This window comes from Felis catus, chromosome A1, assembly GCF_018350175.1.
Source record: "Felis catus isolate Fca126 chromosome A1, F.catus_Fca126_mat1.0, whole genome shotgun sequence".
NCBI lineage: Eukaryota > Metazoa > Chordata > Mammalia > Carnivora > Felidae > Felis > Felis catus.
Window position 1 is genome coordinate 111,055,480 of NC_058368.1, and position 22,843 is coordinate 111,078,322.

Consider the following 22,843-nt stretch of genomic DNA (forward strand, 5'->3'; position numbering starts at 1 on the left):
GACTTGGGGGCCTCAGAGGAAATTCTGTGCATGAGAAAGTGAGTGTTATGGTCAGATTTGTATTGTAGAACAGTCCCTCTGGCTGCCCACGGAGCACACGTTGGAGGGGAACATTCTAGAGGCATAAGACCTATTAAGAGATGATTACAGGCATCCAAACAAGAAGCAATGACCTGAGAAAAGGAGTGCAGGGAACTGACTCAAGAAATGTTTGGGCCAGCATTTAACTAGAGAAAAGAGACAGCAATGACCTTCAGGTGTGGTTAGGGTGGTGCCATGATAGGAGAAAGAAACCACAGGAGGAGAAGTAGGTCTGGGTGGGGGTAAGGGGCTGAGCGATGAGGATTCAATTTGAGACATGGTGAGTATGAAAGACCTGTGCACATCCAGGTGGGAGCATCCAGGAGGAAGATGGATACACAGGTCTGAAGCCTAGGAAGCAGTTTGGGCTGGGAAGCTAGGGTGACTGCAAGCACAGAGAGGCTTCTGAGACTGTGGCGGGGAGGAGAGAGCAAGACAAGTGGAGGGGGCACCATGCCCTTTGGCCCTAAAATGCTCTCCTGCTGAGAATGAGGGTGGGAGGAGGGGATAAGGGCAAAGAGGAGATGTTTGGAACCCTTGTTATGGGAAATAGGAGAGAATCTGACCCAGACCTGGCAATACATCACTGTACTGCCTTTGGAGGTGATGAATCTGCTTTGACACTGATCTGTCGCCCTCAAGGTTTTCTCCAGGATCTAAAAGCCAAGAAGTCAGGCTGGCCTATAGTACCTGGGCTGCAGTCTTGCTGAGGTTGTGGCAGAAGGAAATAAGAGGTGTGGAGCAGAGGGGTGCCTGAGTGGCTCACAGACTCAGGTCATGATCTCACGGTTTGTGAGTTTGAGTCCCACATTGGGCTCTGTGCTGACAGCTCAGATTCTGTGTCTCCCTCTCTCTCTGCCTCTTCCCTGCTCATTCTCTCTCTCTCTCTCTCTCTCTCTCTCTCTCTCTCTTTCTCTTTCTCTCTCCCTCAAAAATAAATAAACATTAAAAAAAGAAGTGTGGAGCAGAGGCAGCTAACTGTTCACCAAACACAGTCATCCTCTGCCCTTCTATAGAATAAAGTTGAGGATAGGAAAGAGTCAGCACAGACTACATTTCCCAACACACACCCTTCGGCTCACATCCGTTGCATCTGAGAGGAGTCAAGTGACTTGTTCTTGGCAATAGAATGTTGATCAGGGATGACATGTGTCAATTCCAGCCCAAGATAGTTAAGCAGCAGATAGGCCTTCTCCACCCTGCCTTTCCCCTTCCTCCATGTTGAGATCCTCTTGGAAACCACATGTTGGAGAGAGCAGAACCACAGGTGGGAGGTTCCTTGTCCCTGACTTATCACTTACAGGAGAGACGCTACTGATCAGAAATACCCATTTGGGTTTTATGTGAGCAAGAAATTCACTACATTGTCTGAGGCAATACAGGTTTTTTGGGATTTGTTTGTTATAGCATTTAGCATTACCCTAATTAATATAGGGCTTAAGAAAATTTTTGGTTGTTCAGATGGCTATGATGGGACCAGGATGGGGAAATAATTGAGGCTTCTAAGGGTACAGAAGGTTTTTGTTAAAGTCCAAGAGCGAGAGTAGAGTCCTGGAAAAATCTAACATGTAGGAGGTCAAGTCCTCTGGTAGAATTCAGGAGGCTAAGATTTCAGAGGGAATCCATCCCACTGTGTGGCAAGAGCCAAGTGGGAGAAGGTGAAGAACGTTAAGCAGATCCAGGAATTGTGATGGCTGGTTGGTCCACTTGAATGTCATAGTCTGTTATAAAGCAGGATGTGGGGTAGAGAGGAAGCCTCTACCCCAGAGGGCTGGCCATTGTCTTACAACCAGGGCACCAGGAAGGAGTGCTTTCTTAAAAAGAAAAGACTAGCAGGACTGCCATCATTCTGTCCAGTCAGCTGCCACAGCTGACTGGACCTGAGCAGGGCATCTCATCACTGCTTAGGAATTGCTCAGTAGGCTACATGAGATGCACACCTGAAAGCTGGACCATGAACAGAACGTCTATAAATGCTGGGGTAGGCTCACGCCATCTAGAATCAGCCCAACTTATAGCAAGAGTGTTATCTTCAGTTGGTAAAGAATCTTGGCACTCTCCAAAGCACTTATTTATAAATCTTTTTGAACCTCATGGACATCCAGGGATACCCGTATGAAGACAATGTCACTCTGTGCCAAGTATGGTCACCAAAATATTAAGTGAGATCTCTCAGGAGGGTATAGAGCCAGGATCTCCTAATCCCTGTCCTGTGGTTCTCATTATAAAATTCCTTTTAGAGACATTTTTACACATTAACTGCCCTTCATCTTAGGAAGATTTAGGCCACAACATACCGTTGGCACACTCGTGGCTGAAATGGTCTCCAACGGCACATCCAGGTAGCAATTCCCAGAAGAGTTTCTAAATGAGTGGTGCCAAAACAGGAGTAGTATAGGAATGACAGAAAACTCAAAATAGTAGAAAGTAAGAGTAGTTTATGTCTCTTTAAAAAAAAAAAGTCTTCAGTAGATCAAGGGTCAAGGTTGCTACAGCCCTCCACAATTTCAGAGGCCAAGCCTCCTTCCCTTTTGTGGCTCTTCTATTGCTCTGTAACAAATCACTTCAAAACTCCGTGGCTTAAAACAACAATAAACATTTACTGTCTCCCACTTTCTGTGACATATCAGGAATTCACAAGTGACCTAGCTGCATGGTTCTGGCTGGAGCTGTTTCATGAGATTGCAGTCAGGATGTCAGACAGAGCTGTGGTCATTTGAAGGCTTGACTGAGACTGCAGCACTCCTGGCAAGTTGGTTCTGGCTGTTGACAATAAGCCTTAGTTTCTTACCACCTGTCATCCTCCATAGGGTTGCTTGAGTGTACTTACAGCATGGCAGCCAGCTTCTACACACCTAGAGCAAGTGATTCAAAAAGAAATAAGACAGAAGCTGCAATGTCTTTTACAATGTAGTTTCAGAAGCCACACCATCATTTCTTCAACATCCTAATGATTACACAGGTAGCACTATTTTAATATGGGAGGGAAGTAAATAAGGACATGAATACCAGAAGTTGAGAATCATTGGAGGCCATCTTGGAAGTTAGTTTACCACATCTGCCATCCTCAAGGTGTGGCTTCACCCTCATGTTCCCAGATGGCTGCTCTAACTCCAGCTATCACATCACCAAAGGTGCTTTTTAACTAGCACAAAGAAGGGAGAAAGGAAGAAAGCATGCCTTTTCCCTTTAAGGATACTTTCCAGAGGTTGTATACACCATCATACTTATATCTCATTGATCAAAAATTAATCACATAGCTGGAAAGGAGGCCAGGAATTTTAGTACCTATGTATGTATTTATTTGTTAAGTAGGCTCTGTACTCAGTGTGGGACTAGAACTCATTACCCCAAGATCAAGAGTCGCATGCTCTACCAACTGAGCCGGTCAGGTGCCCCGAGTATTTATTTTTGATGGTCATGTGCTCAGATACTGGGGGCAAGTTGGAAGTCTCTGCCACATTAGCAATGTTCCCACATTTATTTCAAAGGATAGGGGGAGGGTAGGGGACCATAGAGACCATCACTATTTTGGGTTACTGCCTAAGGACTTATGACCCATCTTGTCTGCTTGGCTGGGAAATAAGTGTGTGTGTGTGTGTGTGTGTGTGTGTGTGTGTGTGTGTGTGTGTTTCAGCCATGGGGGAAGAGTGCAGATTAGTGCTTTACCCTGTAATTAGTGAATCTCAGTGTAAAGAGAAAATAGTCCTTAGAAGAGCTCAGGAGACAAATGAGTGTTAAAAACAGACCTAGTGCTAGAAGCCCAGCCAAGGATCGTCCCAAGAATGAAGATGATCCAGAAAATGAGAAAATGAGAAGATCATCACAGGAGGCATCGTGAGGGCAGCCACATTCTGTACTCAGACCTGTAGGTTTAAATAAATTCTAGGCAGCTCAATTTACTGATCCAAATGCAGAAGCACAGATGGGCCACTCTACCAGCTGTGTTTTTAAAAGATCATATGATTCCTGATCAATGAACCGAAGAGACCAAATGCAGACGTGTTTAAAACTGAGCTGCAGATTTGCCCAGAGACCTCTTAGAGACCAGAGCCAGGACTTGAGCAATCAGCTGGGTGCTGACTCAAGCTGGGGTGAGGGGGTAGGGAGGGTGGTGTTGGGCATCAGAGCCTAGCTTAGCAGAAGATGAGCCATCAGCCAGCCAGCAAATTCTAAGGCCTGAGAGGTCCACAGAAAAGCTGCCCTGGTAGAAGTAGGGCAAGGCACTGACTTGGCCAAATGGCCAGGGACAGGGGGCACTGTCGTTCTAGAGGAATGCAAAGTCTGAAGCAAGAAGCCTGGGGCTGAAGCACCCAAGAGGACAACTAGTACTGCTAAGGCCCTTCTGACGGGGGCTGGATTTCTCCTTGCTACACAGCTTGCCTGGGCAGCAGATCCTTATCGTGAGGGTGAAAGAGGTAGACTGAGGACTCAGAAGTACTTGTTTCATAGAGGGTGGCTAAGGGTTTCCTACCTGCCTGGCTAGTCTCACATACTCTGCCCATGGCCCAAGCTGAATGACATACTGGGTCCTGAGTGCCCACCTGGCCATCTCCAGGTGAGGTTGGCAGGACACCCGCCCAGGCAGCATACTTGGGCTCTGTATTGCATCTGGGCTGTCAATCATAACTGTATTGCTGTTATAAAAGAGTCCATTTCCAGAGCAGTGAGGGGATCACCAAAGTTCCCAGCCTTCCCCACTCTGCTTTCGCCTGAGTCCCAAGTTCACCAAGAACTTGGGGGACCACTACAGCCTCCTAATTTGAGGACCATTTCAAGAGACATAACCTCCAGGAATGGCCAACATCAGGCTCCAACCTTAGGCAGAGCGGGAGGTCCCTGGGGACTAAGGGTGGGCTGGCAAGAGGGCTAAACCATCTTGAAGTGAACTTGAAATGGCTTGGGAAATCTGGGACTGTTCTTCATGGTTCTGTCGCACCAGTGATCACTGAGCACCTGCTCAATGGAGCAGACATTAGGCTACCCCCTGGGGACACAGAGCAGAGGAAGGTTCATATGACATCACTCCAGACACATAAATAAAGCAAAATAGCAGAGGGTGCAATGTGCAGCGATGGGTACAAGTACAAGATACAGAAATAATGGTGGAGGGGAGTGTGCTAGTAGAGCAGTAAAGAAAAGCTTCACAGAAGAGGTGATACTTGCAATAAAGAACAGGAGTTTCTCAGCTGATAGTGGGGCCAGGTGAGGAAAAGCATCCAGGTAGAGGGAATAGCAGACCCCAGAGCTCTGAGCTGTGAAACTGCTTGGAGCAGAGGAAGAGAATTTCCTTGCCTGATGTGTTTGCAGTACTCTGAAGTTTCTGGGCCCTTTCAGGATGCAGTGGGGACTTGATCTCTTCCACTAAGCCGCTCAAAGGAGTCAGAGACAGGAGAAGATACTTCTTCCCTTCAGAGTTTGTTGGGTTTTCTTTCATCTTTGAGTCCTCAGTACCTGGTCATGATAGTGAAGGTACCATAATTAAGAAGGAAGCTTTTCTGATCTTGGAGAACCTGTCCAAAACCCAGCCTTCTGCATGTTAGGTCTCCAAGTAACTTTGGATGGCCCCTTAGGCATGGCTGTCCCCAGTAGCTTCTGATGGGGCAGGAGGCAGGACTGGGAGGTGCACTGGGCTTTCCTCGTTGGTGTCAGACCCAGTCTCTCAAAGTGTCTGGGTCTCTCTGGGATCCTTTGGAACCCCCAGCATTGCTAAATCACCCATCCTGCCTCTTGCAATTGGCTCTGGACTATGGGAAGCATCATCTGGCTCATGCTGGCACATCCTCACCACTTATTTTGTGGTGTACAAGCTAGCTTTTCCTCCAGAACCCAGGAAAATGTGATATGCAGATAAATCACCAGGTGACCCAAAACCAAATAGCTAGTCTGAAGTTGTTCTATGAAGACAGAAAGAACTGGATGCCCCAAGAGGTTCAGTGGGCACCACCCCCTCTCTGGGTCAAGGTGGGAAAGTGTAACTGAAACACACCCGTGCTAAGATGTTAGCTACCCTGTCTCCAGCTCCAGGTGGACCAGGAACCTGAGGCACAGAACTACCACTGCCTAGTGAGGCTTTGTAATTCTCCATACAGGTAGAGGGTGGGCCCTGCCCTCAGTATAAAGGTCGAGACCAGACCAGCTCATTCATTCCCCTGATTATTGCTTTTCTCACTGGGATGCACAAATAGGCTCCTGGCAACCCTGGCCTTTCTCTCACCTTTGCCAGCTCCAACGTCAAGACCTAGCTCAGATCATATCCTTCTGGCTCAAAAACACCTTAGTTACATAAACTCCTTGGCCTGGCGTTTAAGGCCCTACCCACTACAGTACTAACTTGCTCTTCACCCTGGATCTTGCCTTTATCTGGTCCAGATGCCCCCTTGTTGCTGCTGACCTCCTGACCAGGCCCAGCTCCAGTGCCGTGCCACCTATCAAGTGTTCCTTTTTACCCTCTGCCCTCTGAACCCATGGCCTAAGGGATGGAGCTTTTTACTAGATTTGCATCTTTAATTACAGGAGTGATACATGCTTGTAAAAACATTCCCACATTACAGACGCATACGTGTTAAAATGAGTGTGTCATCCCAACTCTCCTTTCCCTAGAACTGGCCCCAGTTAACAGTCAGGCAGGCCCTTGGGTACCCATTTTACCCAACAGGAGAGGGGCCTTTGGAGGCCTTTCACAACCGCTTGACATGATGGTGGCAGGTGGGGGCAGAAATGAGTGTAAATGAGGGAAGGTTTCAGAGGTGGTGATTTTGGTTGACTTTGATTTTTTTAATGTTTATTTTTAAGAGCAAGAGAGACAGAGCATGAGTGGGGGGAGGGGGGCAGAGAGAGAGGGAGACACAAAATCCGAAGCAGGCTCCAAGCTCTGAACTGTCAGCACAGAGCCCAAGGCGGGGCTCAAACTCATGGAATGTGATATCATAACCTAAGCCGAAGTCAGACGCTTAACTGACTGAGCCACCAGCGCCCCAGGTTGACTTTGAAAGAAAATTTTCAAGGTCAGTCTGTGAGACCCCTTGATTTCTTTCAAAGAACAGTGCCCCAGAGAAGCATTTCCTGTTCATATGGGAATCCATTCTATTCTACGAACCAGAAACTCAAGTTCAAAAGGCAACCAGGCCTCTGTAAAATTCTCGTGGCCTAGCACTAGTTCTACTACAAGCCCGGGCGGAGCTGAACTGGAAATCTGGCTGTGGTTGTATAATTGCCTAGGTGTGCAAACCCTAGAGCTTTGTCCAGTGGCCAAGGGGAATCAATGAAAAAGTTTGCAGAAGAAGAGTAACATTTTAGACACAGACCATGAGCAGGAGGTGATAAGTTTGGAAGAAGTGAATCCCTTTGAGTGAACAATAATGGTGGTTTGGACTTGGGCAGACACAGTGGAATATGAGAAGAGGGAGAATTCAACACAGCAGATGGGGGTAAGGGGCAGGAAGCAAACTCTAGCTCAGGTGTTGTGGATATGGGTTCCAGATTGACAGTTGCATTTAGCAAACAGTTGTTAACTGGATTGGACTGAGAGTGTGAGGACCTAGGTGTCCCTACAATCTTTCATAGATAAAGAATCAAAGGCAATAAATACTCCCAGTTTGGCCTTCTAGATGCTTAGAGAGGACTAGTCAATCAGTGCAGACCTGACTGGTCACCCAGATCTTGATTCAAGCATGTCAGGTACACACAGAGGCTGCTAGACATCATAATCTTGAAGCAGATGTTCCAGGTACACAGCTGACCACTTCCAGCCAACCCACTGCTCACCTGACCTACAAACCCAATATCCCCAGTCAATCAGCAACACTCAGAAACTTTGCTTTTTGAAAACAGAACACAGATAATTCATTATTCCATTTCTTCTCCCTCCCCAACCCTGAGCCTTAGATTCTCTGCTGGAATAGTTTCTCTGTTTGGTGGTAAAACTTTTCCACTCAGCCCTCAATCTTTAGCCTCTTATCCTATCTCAAGCCAGAGGCTCCCACCAGCTCCCACAAAGTTGAATATACCCTATATGTTCTTTGCACAATTCTGACATTCTTCACTCTTTGAGCTCTTTTGTCTTTGAGCTCTCCTGGGTACCTGGGAGTGCAATGAATGGCCCAACAGGAGCCAGGGGTGTTGTGTGAGGCCAGGAAGCTTGCAGGGTTGGGGGCATTGGGCTGGGGTTTGGGGGAAAGAATATACGTAGGAATTCCAAAGCCTCAGTTCTGGTCTCTAACTCCTCAGGTCTCCTTTCTTCTCTGGGCCTGTCCCTTCTCCAGCCCCCAGGCCTTTGCACAATGCTTCTCTTTCTGCCTGGAATACTCTTCTTTGTTTGGCTCATCCTGCTGGTCTCTGCTGTCTCGGGGAAACCTCAATGACTTCTTGGTTCAGATCAGATTCTGTACTTAAATATTCCCATAGGCCCATGTTCCATTACATCTTTCCCTTCATTAGGGTTTTGTTGTCGTTGTTGTTTGTTTTTTGCTACCATCTGTCTCCCCACAAGACTTTGCCTTCCATGGGAGAGAGGTTCTGTCTTGTCTGACTCACTGCTGTATCCCTAGCCTATAGCTAGGGACCTGTCCAGGAGTAAGCACTGAATGAATGAATGAATGAATGAATGAATGAATGAAGCAAAAGACGGACAGATGGATAGATTTCACCTGGTAAAACAGAAAGCCTCAATTGTATAGGATTGTCTCCAGTACTGATATAATTTTCTAGGCCTTTATTGTTTCATCTCTGAAATAGAAAGAATGTTCCCTCCTTGCTGCTTCACTTCTATATCTAAAGTGACCCCAATCAGTCTCTTAAAACTTGAAATGCTTTAAAAACAACTTGGGTAGAGGCTCCCGTTTGGCTCAAGAACCTTATTGTGACACCCAATCACATTTATGTGACACTTGAAATAGAAATTCAGGCTGTGGGGCACCTGGGTGTCTCAGTTGGTTGAGCATCCGACTTCGGCTCAGGTCATGATCTCACAGTCCGTGAGTTCGAGCCCTGTGTTGGGCCCTGTGCTGACAGCTCGGAGCCTGGAGCCTGCTTCTGATTCTGTGTCTCCCTCTCTCTCTGCCCCTATCCCGCTAATGCTGTGTCTCTCTCACTTTCAAAAATGAATAAACGTTAAAAAAATTTTTTAAAAAGAAATGAAATTCAGGCTGTGCCTGAAATCCCAGTCCTCACTGTCAGAGCTGGACTTCGATGGCATCTTCCAGGGCAGGATGAGTTTCTAGAAGCCCCAGCCACACCTCCTAGAGTTAGGACAATAAAGACTCTTCTGTGTCCCCACAGCCAGGTGAATGTCACAGCTCAGAACTGGGAATTGTGCCCCATGAAGAGACCAGAGTGCTCTGCTTGTTTGTCCATCTGTCTGTCTTCAGTATGGACTGAGTGCAGGAGTTTTTCTGAGGCAGAGCCAGAGGTCTGGCATAGGGCCCAATGAGTCATCCCTCAAGAGTCTAGGCTACACAAGAAGGCTGCCTGTGCCCTCCTTTGCTTTTGCTGCTACAGGTGGACCTCACTTACTGGGGTCTGGGTCTGCCTGTAACTTGTACCAGGATAAGGAGAGACCATCTCTATAATCTTCACCAAGGACTTCTGTCCAGCCATCCTCTCCCAAAGGGCCAGGAACTGCTCATTCCTATCACCCCTACCCCAGTCTTGAGAAACATACCCCTCCCAGAAGGGATAGTTTCCTGGACTAAAAGCATGACCTGTCCAAGGGCTGAAGTGAGACAGAGTCCCAGCCACATAAAAAATAGCACTACTGCTCTTAGAAGCCACGATAGGGAATACCAGTTCCTAGCAAACCAACAAGGACATCAAAAGCCTGAGAAAACTCAATGAGGGAAAGGAGGATGTTTTTGATTCTGGAAGAGACTTTTCATTGGCTTAGGAATGCAATGCCCATTACACAGATAGGTGAGCTCCTTCCCATAGAGACCAGTCTTTGATGGAACCCTGGGAAGAGCCAAAGTATTCACTATTCTAAAGAAGGGTAGCCTCTTGACCTTACTCTTTGATGTGCCAATCTGTGCCTTCCCCTTCTGCTCAGATTTCTATTGATTCTCACTGTGCTTGCTGGTTCCTGGTTACTTTAGGACACCCTAGCTGGCCCAGGCCCTCCTTAAAGTTCCAAGGGTCCATAAATCACTATCAAAATTACAACAGTGTCTTTTGTTGTTGTTTTTTTGTTTCCTGGGTTTTTTTTGTTTTTAGATAGAGAAGAAAAACCCATCCTGAAATTCAAATGGAATTTCTCAGGGGCACCTGGCTGGTTCAGTTGGTGAAGCATGGGGCTCTTTATCTTGGAGCTATGAGTTTGAGCCCCACATTGGGTGTAGAGATTACTTAAAACAAACAAACAAAAAACCACAAATCAAATGGGATCTTACAGAATCTCGAATAACCAAAACAATGTTTAAAAAGAAAAAAGTTAGAGGTCTCATATCTCCTGAATACAAAACTTCAGTAATCAAATCTACAGTAATCAAAACTGTGGTACTGGCATAAAGACAGACAGACAGACAGACAGACAAATAAAGCAGAATGAAGTGCGCAGAAATAAATCCTCACATATATGGTCCAACACTCTTAGACAAGGGTGCCAAGACCATCCACTGAGGAAAGGACAGTCTTTTCAACAAGTGGTACTGGGAAAACTGGGTATCTGCGCACAAAGGATGAAGATGGGTCCTCACCTCACACCATCAACAAATATTAAGACAAAATGGATCAAAGACTTAAACATGAGAGCTAAACTATGAAACTTGTAGAAGAAAAAATAAAAGAAAATCTTCATGACATTGGATTTGGCAGTGATTAATTGAATATGACACCAAAAGCCCAGGCAACAAAAGCAAAATAGATGAATTGGCTTTATCAAAATGAAAAACTTTTGTACGTTAAAGGACACTACCAACAGTGAAAAGGAACCCTATGGAATGGGAGAAATATTTGCAAATCGTATACCTGATAAAGAGCTAATGTGCAGAATATCTAAAGAACCCCTACAACTCAACAACAAAAGAAACCCAAATAACCAGATTTGAAAGTGGGCAAAGGACTTGAATAGACATTTCTTCAAAGAAAATATACAGATGGCCAAGAAACACATAAAAAGGTGCTCGATGTCACTAATTATTAAGAATATCAAAATCAAAATCCCTATGAGATGCCACATCATATCCATTTGGATGACTATCATTAAAAAAAAAAACTACACAGAAAATAACACGTTTTGGCAAGGATGTGGAGAAACTGGAAGCCCTTGTGCATTGCCAATGAGCATGTAAAATGGCGTCATTGCTGTGGAAAACAACACCTCAACAAATTAAATACAGAATTACCATATGATCCAGCAAATCCACTTCTGGATATGTGCCTAAATGAACTGAAAGCAGGGACTTGAACAGATGTTTGTACCCTCAAGGGCATAGCACCATTATTCACAATAGGCAAAAAGTAGTAACAATTCAAATGCTCATCAGTGGATGCATGGATAAGCAAAATGAGGTCTAGATTTACAATGGAATATTACTCAGTTTTAAAAAGGGAGGAAATTCTGGCACATGCTACAACAGGATGAACCTTGAAGACATTATGCTGAATGAAATAAGCTGGACGCAAAAAGACAAATACTGCATGATTCCACTTGTATGAGGTACCTAGAGTAGTCAAATTCATAGAGACAGAAAGTAGAGTGGTGGTTGTGGACTGGGGGGAGGGGGGAATGGAGAATTATTAATCAGTTTGGAATGATGAAAAAGTTCTGGGGATGGATGGTGGTAATGGTTGCACAGTGATGAGGTTGTACTTAATACCCCTGAACATACATTTAAAAATAGTTAAAGTGGTATATTTTAGGTTAGGTGTATTTTATGATAATAAAAAAAGAAAAAGTTGCATGGGTATGAGGCACTTAAATTTGTAAGTATTCTCCTCTGGAAGCTTACTCTTGGGATCCTGGGAGATAGTGGGGAAGGTGACGAGGGGCAGAAGAAGGGGGCTATGTGGCCCCCATCCTCCATCACCAACCTCCCCTTATTTCTGCCTCCCTAACTCCTGCCCATCCTTCAAAGCCCAGCTCTGGTCCTCTCCCACTTCCTCTGAGATGGGACCTCCAGCCCTCACTGCTCCCCCTCAGAGCAAGTAGTGAGTGTCCACTCCCTCCTATACCAACAGTCCTGCTCTCCTTGTCCTGGGCTCTTTCCTCAGGGGACTGAAGCCTCTTGGGCCAAGGCTGTTTCTTTCCCTCCAAGGCTGGAGACCAACAGTAGTTACTCAGTGTCCTTGTCTGCACAATGGGACTCTTGATATCTACTTCTCATGGTTGTTGTGAGTGTCCAACAAGATAATAAATATAAAGCTCTTGAGCACAGTGAAGGGTCCATAGTAAGTGCTCAATATATTATTACTATTAGGAGTATTCTTCATACTGGCCTGGACTACTTCTCCTGTGCCTATCTACCAGTTATTCCTCATCCCTTGAACCCCAGTTCCATTCCTACTTCTACCACAAAACCTTCCTATCCACCTCAAGCCACACTGACTCCCTATGGGGCATCTTGGAATTTAAGGCAAATCTGACTTCATAGGATTTTCATAAAGATTAAATAACTTAATCCACATAAAATGCTTACAATAGTACTGGGCACATATAATGTGCTCAGTTACAGTGAGCAGTGATGATGATGATATCATTGATGATGGGTTGTGGTCATTTCACATGTCTGTTCTATTGTCTTGATTGTGGCTGTCACTCTTAAGTAGGTAGATTTCAGAGTAAAGAAAGATGACAGCAAGAGGTGATAGGTATTGGGGAGATGGATTCAGGTTCAGCAAGAATTCTCACAGCCTTGGAGCGGGTTGGCAGACCAGAAAGTCTTCCTGGTCTTAAAAGATGAGTAAGTGACAGTTTAAAGTCCAGGAAGACGGGAGAGTCATGGTGAAGCTAGGGGCATGCAGAATGAGGTCACTGTGTGGCTGAATGTTGAGTCAAGGTAGCAGGAGATGTCCTGGAGCCAGACTGGGCAGGACCTTTACCCAAGGGGATCATAGACCCCTGGAGGGTTTGCAGCAGGAGAGAGACCCCTTTGACTTAAATTCTGAGTTCACTCTGGCTGTTGGGTGCAGAATGGACAGCAAGGGCATGGATAGGAGCAGGCAGACAGGGAGAGGTTGCTACAGGCATCTACAAGAGGGGTGGTGGTGGCTTGGCCTGAGTAGTAGCAGTGGAGGTGGAGGGCTAGGGACTGTTTCTGGAGATGTTTGGAAGGAAAAGATGCTGGATTGGCCATGGGGCTGAAGGGCTCACTGCCCAGGGGGCTTGGGTGGATAGGTGGCTGGCATTGCCATTTCCTGAGATCTGACCAGTGGAAAAAACAAGTTGAAGGGACAAGGCTGGCATGTGGTTGTTGAGAGTTGAGTGATTAGTCTACCTTCTCACACCTCTCCTGGTTACACATCACAGCTCTTATATTCAGAAAGTTCTTTAAGTCTAGCCCAGACTTTCAGCTGCAACTTGAGCTCAGGCCATTTTCTACTGCCCTTGTTGAGTCTGCTTGGCACTGAGAGGCAGTGGGACTGAGGCATGGGCTGGGGGCCAAGGGCTTGGGTGGTGGACATGCCTGTTGCATGACCACCATCAAGCATGCCAGCCTCTGGTGCCTGTCAGACTCAGACCCAGGGAGCCTGTGCCAGGGTGCGTGGGATGGAGGACCTGGTCCAGAAACCTCCTGCCCCAAGTGCTTCAGGTCCACACATGCCCCTCATCCTGCCTCTGGAGCCTTCTCAGATCAGAAGCATCCCCCAGGGCCCTCAAGAAAGCCCTTCTTCGTGAATCCTTCAGAGGTAGGAGGTGGAGAGTAAAATCTCTGATCTTGATGCCAGGCACAAACTCCTAGAAATTACTCACCAGAGGGTAAGGTTTCAGAAACCTAGGCAAGGGACCCTGCCCCATGGTCTGATCAGAATGGCTGGTCAGCAGGGGCTGTGGCATTGGGGAGCTTTCATGGGTGGGGCCAGAGCCCTGCTCATGCATACCTCCTTCCAGAACTGGGCTGCCCTACACCTCATCTTACCAAACTGCAGGTGGGGGACTGGGGCACCATGTTGAGCACTCCTTGGCCCTGCCTTTCTAGCTGACCATTTGGGACCCTCAAAGCTCCCAGACCTACTGAAGACTGACTTAACATGTATTTGGGGTCCTATCAGCAGCTTCCTCATCCCTGATCTCCATTTTGTCCTTCTGGAAGCATCCTGGAAGTCTGCTTCCCAACACCCTCAGGAAAAGTGTCCCAGTCTTGGCCTGTCATGAGCTCCCCATCCCCAGGAGCTAGAATTGCATAACCAGCTTGCTCAAGCTTCCTTCTTTTTCCCCCCACCTGCCACTCAGCTCTCTTGGGCCTGGCTCACATCCATGTCTGGTGCAGTCACAAGTCTGCCAGGGGGTACAGAGATGAGTACCAGGAAGGGAATCAGGTCACCTGGGTTCCAGCTGGCTGGGACACAGCTGGGGACTTGTCCTAGCAGAGGTAGCATTTGGGAAGTCATTAAATCTGGAGGGGCAGGGTGAATTAATGAGGGTAGTAGCTCTCCCTCACTCCTGAGCAGAAGCTCGTCTGGTGGAACCTTGAGAGGCAGGTTGCCAGGGGAATAGCCCTGTGACAATGTACTCTGTCCCCATGACAGAGCTTTTGCAGCTTGAGTGGTGAGGATACCTTCCTTATAGGAGTGGAGTCTCTAGGATCCTCAGCCCCAGACCTGTCTCTTCCCTGAAGTTAGAGAGAAACACCTGCCATGATCCCCCTCCTCACAATTCTATGTGCCCCCCCCCCCCCAAACCACTCTCTCCTGGCTGGGCTCCTGGATTTGCTCCAGAGGGCTGGATGTAATGGGAGTAGTCTCACAAAGTGTGCAGGGTCTGCTTCAGCCCTACACACTGGGAGTGTTTCCCAACTTCCTGCCACTTCCATGGAAGTCCCAACTTCCATGTCCAGATAGGGACTCTGGCCAGGGTGACCCCTCTAGCCCCAGGGACCTCCTCTAGGGCTTCCCAGAGGTCAGGCCGTTTGACGCTGTTCCTGGTACTGCCCTGTGATAGGAACCCCAAATTTCCCAAGGATAGAAGATAAGGCAGTCAGGGAGAAATGGGGGAGGACACAGTATAGAGAGAAGGAGTGATCAAAAGGGTACAGACCTTTTCCTCCTCATTCCTTGTTCACACCCCTCTCTGGCCAAATGATCCTTTCACTTGGCACGACAGCAGGGATCTCTGGGAAGAAAGAGACTGAAATCTCTGAGGGGGGCAGGGTCTGGATATTTGGGTACATGGGGTCAGAGATGGCAGGATTGCTAGGAGAAACCCCCAGAAAACAAGGGTGACCTAGGAAGGAATCCCCATGGGCCTGTCAACCTATTCTAAAACTAGATGGTCGGCAACCTCTTTTGGGGGCCTGAGGGATGCCCACTCTTTCAAAGGATCCTGAACTTTGCTGAGTCCTGCAGGGTCAGTCTAGCAAGAGCCTGGTACAGCCACCCACACTGCTGTGAAAAGAGACCTCAGGGAGTCAAACAGCTGGATCTCAGTGTCACTTTGGCTGTTTGCCAAAGCTTTGTGAGTTTCTGCCCCTCTTTGAGCCTCATTTTCTGTGTCTGTAAAATGGGTATCATCATTCCAAGGGATCAAAGGAAGTCTATTTTATTCCTAAATAACTCCCTTCTCTGCCTGTTGTACATTCCAAAAGCCCCACTCTCCTTACCAAGTTTGGGTTAAGCATTGCCCTAGTCAGATACTCTTGAAAGGTGGCTGGGGGCTCACTAAGCTTCTTATCTTTGAGGGTAGAGTGTATTTTTTTGATGCCTTTGTGCCCTTTTTCCCAAGTTGGTCATGCTGCCATTAATTAAAATCTCTAGACAGCACTCTTACCTGCTGCCCCTGTGCTATGCCCAGATGATTGCAAGCCAATGGACTGGAGCTTGGGCAAAGATGTCAACACAATGTTCCTTGGCCTAAGCTGTCATTGGCCCAAGCAGGACTCTGACACTCAGTCACACCACCCTCTTGCCCCACTCTCTTTGAATCAACACCTATTGGCTGAGCCCTTATTTTGTGCCACACACCTTGACGGACTGAGAGGCAGGGAGTGGGCAGAGGGGAAGGTTAGCCATGCCATTGCCCCCGGTGGTGTCCACAGATCAACAGTATCCTCATAACATAGTACTAAGATTCCATCCAGCAAAATCCTCAAGGAGGGGACTTGTCCTTGGGAGCCAGGTAGGGAGGGCATGAAAGTTTCAGCCAGATCGCCAGTCCTCCTTACACCCTTAATGAGATGGCAGTGCCATCAGATGTCTGGTCTAGCAGGATAAACAGAAAGTGCAGTCTCTCAGTTTAGGAAAATAGAATGTTGGGTTTGCTATCAGGCTCAAAAGCAGAGAGCTGGCAATAAATCAAGCATTGAAAAGCGATGTCAGTGCTTCCAACTAAATTTCCGAGCCCGGGAAACAATTGCACATTAAAATCCATCGGAGGAAAAAAATCTATTAAAACTTCAGGAGAAGTGCTTTGCTATAAATTAGATTTTTCTGCCAACCAGGATAATTCAATAATTTCCCCTTGACATTCTCAAGATTGCTCTTTGGGGAGGATTATAATGCTTTGAAGTTGGGAGCAGTTTGTTTCCAAGGACAGAGGAAGAGTTCCTTGGGAGTGGAGGTGTGAGGGCAAAGAGGGGGCTCTTCTAACTAAAGGCAGGGAACCCATGTGGGGCTCAGAGCCACTGGACAGAGGTTTTCCAGACCTCCTGGTGATACAGGGCTTTGATCAGGGAATGCCCTAGGCTAGGTCATGATTCTGACAGGAAAATTAGGTGTGGGGGACTTGAGGTCCTCCAGTATTACCTCTTAGTTAGGGCAGCCTCAGTCTTACAGCTTCCTTGATGACCATCTAAAACCTTCGCTAAAACCAACGCTTATGGAACCATAGCTGGTCTGGTAACAAGGTGCCTAAGGTCACTTCTTAGTTCTGACTTCAGGGTGGGTAGGGGTGGCTCCTTGCCTCCCAGTCTTCTTTTCTTCCTTTGCTGTGCAAAGCTGAGCACCAGGCAAGACCTCTCCCCCATACCCTGTCTCCTGTCATTTGGGGCTTTGATCCTAGTCCCTGTCTCTCTGTACAAGGTACAAGGTACAAGGTATAACACTGTCATGATGCCAGACTCAGGTTGATCAGCACTGTTCTGGGTGGACTAGGCAACTGGCAGAGAGAGGGTGCCAGGCAAGGGCACGGACCTTGGGGAACTGGGCACAATCTGCCGGGCCACCGGGTACCAGCCCCTAAGACAACTGTGGGGGTAGTTGAGGAGGGACCTGAGTCAGGAGTTGGGTAGGATAGGGCTCCAGAGCCAGCTTGCCTGGCTATGACTCCATGCCCCTCCGATGACAGCTCATCTAACTTCTCTAAGCCTTGCTTTTGCTAACTATAAAATGGAGATGGCAACACTACCTGCCTTGTAGATAGAACTAAATATGACAATGTTTGTGAAGCACCTAGCACCATGCTGGACCACAGAGGCAGTACTTAGTATCTTTAGGACACAGGTACACTGACCCCAGACCATAGCTCTTCCTGCTGCAGGAGACCCATCCCCTGCAGCCCCTAGTCACGTCCCTTTCTCCCTCCTCTCCCATCCAAACTGGCCTGTCTTTGGGGACTTATTTCCTCAGACAGAACCATGACGAATGATGTCTGCTTGTAGAGCTGGACTGCCCACTGGGCACAAGCACAGAATTGTGTTTCAGATGACCTTACCCCCAGCGGTCACTCATTGTTGCTACCGACAACCCTCCCAACAAGGGAGGTTGATATTAGAGTTCTTTCATTTCACAGAGGCCCTGGGAGATAAAGTGACAGTGCTCAAGATCTCATATCTAGGGGAAGAGGATGGAGCTATGACTGGGGCCAAAGGTCAAAACCAACTCAGCCACAGAAGCAGTCCCCGGTCTCAAGATTTCTCCCTCTCATGGTCCTTCTTTCCTTCCTTCTTTGCTTCCTTCCTTACTCCCCACAAGTCAGAGCCCTCCCAGAGCCTACATAATGGCCGCTGAGACAGAGTAGCAAACTGAGGCAGGGACATGTGGCAGTGATCTCCTTCCCAATACTTCCCGAGTCTCCAGGAGAAAGGTCCCAGGTCCCCAAAGAAAAAGGCCAAAGGAGAAGAAAATGAGAGAGTCTGGGAAAGTTTCTATGTGAGTGGCTGTCACAACAGGCCATTCACTTGGACACTGCCTGACTCACAGGAGAGAGGAATTTGGGGTTTCAGAGGTCATCTCATCCCACCCTATTTTTGAATCATTTCTTCCACACCACATAACATGGAGCTCGTTAGCTCCCAGGACAGCCCTAGGGTACAGATTGCCCTTTGCTCCTTGACCTCTTCTGTGGCTCAGACTTGGCTTTCTGTGGCACTGTCCTGTCCTTGACCGCATATGGTCAGGGCCCAGCCAGCAGCAGGGGGGTGGTGTGCACCTGCTGCTTCTCTCTTGGCAAGGTCCCAGGGTTGGGGGACTAATCTATAAGCAAGATAGGGGCTTTCTGGAGACTGCATCTCTCCAGAGGGCAGGGCTAAGCATTGGCGTGGCAGTGTTCCCTGGGGGCCCAGCCCTGTGCCCAGGAGTTTCCGTCAGAGTGGGGGTCAAAGGGAAACTTAAGGCTGGGGAATTTTGCCACCATGTGAAACCAGGCTGGGAGTTCAGGACACACGTAATCAATATCACTGAATTTGCCCCAAGATAAATATTTGTAATGTGTTAGCCCCCAACCCAGGGGATGTCCTGGTTCCTTAGAAAGGCCCAGAGAACCCGCTAGCAACAGGAAGGTCAGGACATGGTACCCTAAGGGGTAAGAAGTATCTGAGGTTTTGTAAACTCTGGCCCCTACCACTCAGTAGCTGTGTGACCTTCAGTAAGTAGCTTGGCCTCTCTGAGCCTCGGTTTCTTTCTCTAGCAGCAAAAGTGGTGCCCTCTTCAGAGCCTTGCTGGGGGTCACAAAAGACACGATTCCTGCTAAGTACCTAGCACAGCGTGAGCGCTCTGCAAACGCCAGCCTTTGTTACTATTTGCAGCAGGTGGGGAAACCCGTGGGAAATCCGGGCGCCTCTGGGAAGCTGGGGGTGGTGGGCAGGCTTTCCCGGAGCCAGGGGGCGGGGTAGGGGCGGAGCAACGCAGTCCGGGTCCCGCCTTCCCCCTCCGGCTCCTGGGGGCGCCCGTGGAGCTTCCCTGCAGCCCAAGGCAGCTGAGTCACGGTGGCCTGTCCGGCCGTTGGCCTTATCTCGAGACGTCGCTACCCCCCAAAAGCCCCCAGCCTGCCCGACGGTTACATCTAATTTGTGCCAAGTCCCTCTGGTAGTTCTTGGAAAAATTCCCAGGGGCCCATGAGTTTGGGGTCCCAAGGAAAGAGAGAGCCTCCTTCCGGGCTGTCTGGAGGTATCCAGGAACCCCTTGCCTAGAAAACTCTCCCTGCGCCTGCCGGCTCAGTGTCTTATCTTTCTACCATTAGCTAAACTTTCCTTGGGAGTAAGCGTTGTCTTTTGCAGATTTCTCTTTTAAAAGGCGCATTCCCACCCAATGCTTTTGAAAGGGAAACCAGAAGATTGGAGAACCGGCGGAGATAGACCCTAGGCGCCAAGAAGGGGAGGAGGACTGAGGGACCAGACTGGGATTTGGCTGCCTCCTAGTCTCCCTCAGGCTCCGCCTGCCCCTCTCCCAGCCCCCAGGACTCTAGGGGAAGTGCCGGGTGGGGGAGGGGGAACAGAGCTGACAGATTCTGTAAACAGAGCCGGTTTGGGCCTCGGCCAAGGACGGGGTGTCCTGGCCCAGCCTGGGTGTGAGGCCCATCCGCGGCTCTCCAGGACACCCCGCCCTGCCCGGCTGGCCCGGGGGTGCCCAGCCCACAGCCAGCTCCAGCCAGGATGTGTTGAGTTTTGGGAAGTGTCCAGTTCCCTCGTGGAGAATGTGCCCCCACTAGGGTCTGGAGGAGTGGGGGCTTCTAAGAACTGTCAATGATCATTCACCAAGTGCCAAACTTAGGCATAGGGAGGGTCGTCTGATCCCTGCCCATGGGGAAAGCTGCTACTGGATTGTGGCCCCATGCCCATTTCCACCTCTGATCCTGCCCTATACCCTGCTCTTCTGCTATCTGGGGCAGAATCCCTATGGGGTAGAGAAGCTGAGAGAGGGGACTCAGGTTCTGAGAATACTTCAAAGCCCAGTGCTGCCGCGTTGGCTTGTTGCCAAATGTGGTGTCTCATGCCCATGGCCTCACAGGGGCAACCCAGAGAGCTGTAAGGAATGACCTGGAAAGGGGGATAGGGAAACGACAGGCATACTCAAGGATATTCAATGTTGGAAGCAATAGCCAGCTGTGGGTATGAGGTGGGGAGAGGGGTCTCTGTGTGTTTAAGGGAGCAGGTGACTCAGAGATACTGGCACCCCAGCAGGTGGAGATAGCTGTGGGCTATGCCTTAGAGGAGAATATGTAAGATACAGAGAAGGGTCCTGGTGGAGGAGGAGAGGTTGGCCATTGAAATTTGTAGGCTGGGCCACAAGTGCCAGTTACAGGTTCTAGACTTTTTTGTTGGGGTGATGTGTTCCTGGATGATAGTGGATGGGGTGGACAAAAGGTCCCAAGGACAAATGTTTTTGGGAAACACTGTGTTCAAAAAAGCTAAGCACCATTTACTGGGCTTTATCAAAGCCTTTATTTCATATGACAATTAACAGCATTTTTGTTTTCCAAGAGTGGGGAGGGTATAGAGAAGTTCCCCTCACACCTTAAGGCCAGCCTCATGGGGCTTGTGCTCTTCTGAAAATACTGGGGCCCAAGGCTTAATAAGTATGTCTTTCTTGCTGACTCTGGCCCACATGGAATGGGTGGGCACATATAGGCTTTCCTAGAAACCATGGCTTCCTAGAAACCCACATTCAGTGACCATATCCTCAAAGAGGGGCCAGCCTATAGAAGCCAGGCATGGGGTGATGGTCATAAGAGAATGTTTTATTAATGAGTTTGGCAGGCTGAAGGTTCTGGGTCCCAGGCTCTAGGCAATATCCTACTCCCCAAATCAGGTCACCAGGACAGCATTGGTGAATCTGGAATACCTGGTCATGTAAGATAACAATATAGTGATGACATCTTGTATGCAGTGTGAAAGCAGGCTGAGAAGGGAGAGGTCAGTGGGAGATGGCACCTCTTGGGAAGGGCTCCAAGATGAGGCGGGGTGTGGTAAGCCTTTCCAGGTGGCTAAGTTTTAGTGGTATAGGAAGAGAGGACTGGCCTGGCCGGTCTGACCAGCATCAGGAGAGAAGGCTGGAAAGGCCCACAGAATCAGCTTCACCCGCTTCTTTGATGAGCTAGATCTCAGGCTGAGGTATGTAATGTGTCTTATGTGACTCTAAAGAATACATACTCCTGAGCCTTCTTTTCCATCAAGTCTCACTTCTGCCTTCATGGCCAGATAACTCTTCCAAGTCTTTCCCCTGTATTTTCCTTTCTTCCTTGTTCACATCACTCCCCATCCTGCCAATTTCCAATAACTGACCATGGCACTGAAATGCTTTTGGCTGGCTGAGGGTCATCAGAGTCCTCCTGATTCTCAGATCCATTAAAATGTATTTATTTTTTTATTTAAGTAATCTCTATAACCAACATGGGGCTCAAACTCATAACCCTGAGATCAAGAGTTGCATGCCCCATCGACTGAGCCAGCCAGGTGCCTCTGATATATATATATATTTTTTTAATAAATAACTTGATTGACATATAATTCACATACCATGCAATTCATCTATTTAAGGTATAGAATTCAGTAGTTTTTAGTATATTCACAGAGATGTGCAATGATCACTGCAATCACTTTTAGGGCATTTCATCACCTTCTCCTCCAAAAATCATACCCATTAGGAGTCATTTCACTTTTCCCCCTATACCCTACCTCCAGGGCATTAGATAACCACTAATCTACTTGCTGCCCTTTTTTATTATTATTAAGTAAACTCTACACCCAACATGGGGCTCGAACTCACAACCCCAAGATCAAGAGTCACATGCTCCATCTACTGAGCCAGCCAGGTACCCCAATTTTCTCTTTATGGATTTGCCTATTCTGGATATTTCATTTAAGTGGAATCACACAATATGTGGTCTTTTTTCACTAGCTTCTTTACTTACGTAATGTTTTCATGGTTTATCCATGTGGTAGCATGTATTAGAATTTCTTTCCTTTTTATGGCTGGATAATATTCCATTTATTTGGTTTATCCATTTATCAGTTTATGACTCTTGGGTTGTTTCTACTTTTGGAATACTATGAATAATGCTGCTATGGACATTTATGTATAAGTTTTTCTATAGATACATGTTTTCCTTTCCCTTGAGCATATCCCTAGGAGTAGAATTTCTGGATCATATGGTAACTCTATATTTAATCTTTAGGGGAACTGTCAGATTGTTTTCCAAAGCAGTTGCACTATTTTACATTTCTACCAGTAGTGTATGAGGGTTCTAATTTCTCCACATCCTTGCCAACATTTGTTATTATCTGTTCTTTTAATTGTAGTCATTCTAGTGGTATGTATGATGTAGTATCAGAGTATGATTTCATTTGCTTTTCCCTGATGACTAATAATGAGTATTTTTTCATGTGCTTATTGGCAATTTGTATATATTCTTTGAGGCAATGTATATTCAGATCCTTTGCCCATTTTTAAATTGAGCATT

The 22,843-nt window shown here is 47.6% G+C and overlaps 1 protein-coding gene and 1 long non-coding RNA gene across 11 annotated transcripts in view; one reads left to right on the forward strand and one right to left on the reverse strand.

The window, feature by feature from the left end:
- Positions 1–22,843, forward strand: part of JADE2 (jade family PHD finger 2) — a 115,600-nt gene that overhangs the window by 6,660 nt on the left and 86,097 nt on the right. The gene's annotated exons all lie outside the window — the stretch shown is intronic.
- Positions 2,662–22,843, reverse strand: part of LOC102899549 — a 55,717-nt gene continuing 35,535 nt past the window's right edge. For 6 of the 8 annotated variants that reach the window (XR_006599014.1, XR_006599010.1, XR_006599011.1 and 3 more), the window contains one exon: positions 2,662–2,936. This is a non-coding gene — a long non-coding RNA (uncharacterized LOC102899549). Of the gene's footprint in view, positions 2,937–5,380; positions 5,536–22,843 lie in introns of those variants that run through there. The other 2 variants (XR_006599013.1, XR_006599012.1) reach the window with 1 other exon arrangement.